This window comes from Malaclemys terrapin, chromosome 15, assembly GCF_027887155.1.
Source record: "Malaclemys terrapin pileata isolate rMalTer1 chromosome 15, rMalTer1.hap1, whole genome shotgun sequence".
In the NCBI taxonomy this organism is placed as follows: Eukaryota; Metazoa; Chordata; order Testudines; family Emydidae; genus Malaclemys; species Malaclemys terrapin.
In genome coordinates this window covers 15,385,510-15,388,009 of record NC_071519.1, presented here as the reverse complement: position 1 = coordinate 15,388,009, position 2,500 = coordinate 15,385,510, and the positions used below count along the sequence as shown (strand labels likewise).

Here is a 2,500-nt window from a genome sequence, read left to right as displayed (position 1 = left end):
AGCGAGGGACTGCCCCCCACCCGGCTGACAGGATCAGGGCGCACTGGATGTCCGGGACAATATTTTCCCCGACGCCGGGGAGGGCGGGCGGGCGGAGGGGCTCTGGCGGCCAGCCCGGGCCCCGGAGCTCGAGAAGGAAAAAAGGACCGGGCCCGCGAGAGACGGGGGCCCTGCCGCAGGGGGGCAGTCCGACCGGGGCTCACCGTGCGGCAGGCCCGGGCGTCGGCAGGGGAAAGCGGGCGAGGAGGCGCGGGGGCCGGGTGCCTACGGCCATACCGGACCGAACGCCCCCGATCCCGTCCGATCTCGGAAGGTAAACCGTCCCGGGCCTGGCTAGTACTTGGATGGGTGACCGCCTGGGAATCCCAGGTGCCGTAGGCAGCTTTTCCCGGTCCGAGCCAGCTCTCTCTCCTTTTCTGGGGAGGAAGGAGAGGGGGGGGACGGGCCGGAAAGCCCCTCGTCGCTCCTGCCGAGTCGGAGGTCGCGGCCGCAGGTCACGGGTCTGGGCGCCTGGGGTCCGGCTCCCCACCCGGCTTCCTCCGCGGAGGACCCACCGAAGCCGCTGGGGGAGACCCCGGGCATGGGGCGGACTGGCCCGGACCCTCCCGGCCGCCGGCCCGCAGGACCGCCCCGAATCCCCCCGCCCCGCGGCCACCCAGGCCAGGCCTGGCCAGGCGGGACGGACGGCGGGTGTCCAGCGCCCAGCGGCTTCCGCCAGCGGGGACCCACGGCCCCCAAAGCCGCAGGGGGAGGCCCCGGGCCCGGGACGGACTCGCTCGGACCCCCTGCGCCCGGGCGCCGGCTCGCGGGACCGCCCCGAATCCCCCCGCGGCCACCCAGGCCAGGCCTGGCCAGGCGGGACGGACGGCGGGTGTCCAGCGCCCAGCGGCTTCCTCCAGCGGGGACCCACGGCCCCCAGAGCCGCAGGGGGACACCCCGGGGCCGGGACGGACTCGCTCGGACGCGCTCGGACCCCCTGCGCCCGGCCGCCGGCTCGCGGGACCGCCCCGAATCCCCCGCCCCGCGGCCACCCAGGCCAGGCCTGGCCAGGCGGGACGGACGGCGGGTGTCCAGCGCCCAGCGGCTTCCGCCAGCGGGGACCCACGGCCCCCCAGAGCCGCAGGGGGAGACCCCGGGGCCGGGACGGACTCGCTCGGACGCGCTCGGACCCCCTGCGCCCGGCCGCCGGCTCGCGGGACCGCCCCGAATCCCCCCGCGGCCACCCAGGCCAGGCCTGGCCTGGCCTGGCAGGCCGGCGTGCAGCTCCCCCGGGCTTCCTCCCCCGACGACCCGCGCCCCCCCGAGCCGCAGGCGGAGACCCCGGCCCCGGGGCGGACCGGCCCGGGCTCGCTCGAGCCCCCTGCGCCCGGCCCGCAGGACCGCCCCCCCCCCCCCCCCCGAATCCCCCGGGAGAGGCCCGGCCTGCACGCCACTGACGACCCGCGGCCCCCAAAGTCGCGGGAGGCGCCCCCGGCCCCGGGGGCCGGTTAGCTCCGTGTCGCTCCGCGCCCCCCCCCGCCCCTCGCTGCCGGGACCGGGCACCGCCCCAGAGTCAGCCGCAGCCGGACGGCCTGAGAGCTGCCCTCCTGTGGACGACGGTGAGTTTACCTTGACACTAACCGGCCATCAGCCAGGTCAACCCCATTGCTAGACTGGGGTGGACCTGGTGGCCGAGTGGGGACTTGGAACATTTGACAGCTGCTCCCCGGGGCTTGACCGCTTGTCCTGAACGCCCCCCCCACCCCACCCCCCCAGCCCCCGGCTCCTGCTCCCCTCTCCCCAGCCTCGGTGCTCCGCTCCCTGCCTCGGAGGCTGCCCCTTTGCGGCGCCTGCATCGCCTCCGAGGACGCGCACCTTCCGGAGGCTGGACGTAAAGCCTGACGCCCGCCACCGCCGCCGACCCGGCTCTCCGAGGGACGACTGTGAGGCCTCCCCCCACCCCCGGACCGCCCTGGGGACGACTGCTAAGCCTCCCCCAACGGACCGCCCGGGGGAAGACTGCTAAGCCTCCCCCACCGGACCGCCCGGGGGAAGACTGCTAAGCCTCCCTCCCACACACACACACTGTCGGGGGAGGACTATTAAGCTTTCCCCCTGGAGCGCCCGGGGGGGACGACGGTTAAGCCTGCCCCCGGACTGCCCGGGGGACGACTATTAAGCCTTCCCCGGACCTGCTCCCTCTCGACTATTAAGCCCCCCCTCTGTGGTCCTCAGGACCGCTGCCGCGCAGCCCTCGGAGTGGGGTGACACCCGGGCCGGAAAGCAAACCGGCCACCAGGTCAACCCGTCGAATCCAATGGGTTGACCTGGTGGCCGGAAAGCAAACCGGCCGCCAGGTCAACCCAGTAGATTCCGCGGGTTGACCTGGTGGCCGCTAAGCACGACTCTTAAGCCTCCGCCGGACCGCCTGGGGAATGGCTATTAAGCCTGCCCCCGGAGTCCTCGGGGGACGACTATTAAGCCTCCCCCGGACCGGCTCCCTCTCGACTATTAAGCCCCC

At 74.8% G+C, this 2,500-nt stretch overlaps 1 non-coding gene across 1 annotated transcript; it reads left to right on the top strand.

Annotated features, from left to right (window-relative positions):
- The first annotated feature begins 262 nt into the window (after positions 1-262).
- LOC128823814 (5S ribosomal RNA) lies at positions 263-381 on the top strand. The gene has a single exon (XR_008442049.1). It is a non-coding gene; the product is annotated as a 5S ribosomal RNA (ribosomal RNA).
- The last annotated feature ends 2,119 nt before the right edge of the window (positions 382-2,500 follow it).